Here is a 628-nt window from a genome sequence, read left to right on the forward strand (position 1 = left end):
ACTGCTCCAATCTGCACACTCACCTGCTGTGGGTGACACATGCATGTCATACATGGTTGTAGTCAAAGAAACCTCAGCTTCAAGGTCAAATCAAAAAATTTCCCAGATGAAGCCTTTTGTTTTCCCACCAAAGGAAGACTATTTCCAAAGGTTTAAAATGTTCAGGGGTGCCTGGGTGGCTCAGTCAGTTGGGTGTCCGATTTCGGCTCAGGCCATTATCTCACGGTTCATGAGTTCGAGCCGCGTCGGGCTCTGTGCTGACAGCTCAAAGCCTGGAACCTGTTTCGGATTCTGTCTCTCTCTCTCTCTCTCTCTCTCTCTGCCCTTCCCCTGCTCATGCATGTGCATGCACCCACTCTCTCTTTCAAAGATAAAATAAACATTTAAAAAAAATTTTAAAAAGGTTTAAAATGTTCCTTGCATCTTGAAATAGACGAAGCTTTGTTATTGTTTCATCCAAGCACCAGGAGTGTGGTGAACTTGCGGGGCTCTGTTAAATCTTGAGTTCCATTTTAGATTAAAAAAAAAAAGTAGCAGCCTCCAGTTTGGCCACTAGATGGCAGGAGTCTTCAAAGTGAGCATAACGTGAAACTGGCTCAGAAAGCCCTCCAGTGGTCACCAGGGGGAG

This window comes from Crocuta crocuta, unplaced genomic scaffold (assembly GCF_008692635.1).
Source record: "Crocuta crocuta isolate KB4526 unplaced genomic scaffold, BGI_CrCroc_1.0 scaffold531, whole genome shotgun sequence".
Taxonomy (NCBI): domain Eukaryota; kingdom Metazoa; phylum Chordata; class Mammalia; order Carnivora; family Hyaenidae; genus Crocuta; species Crocuta crocuta.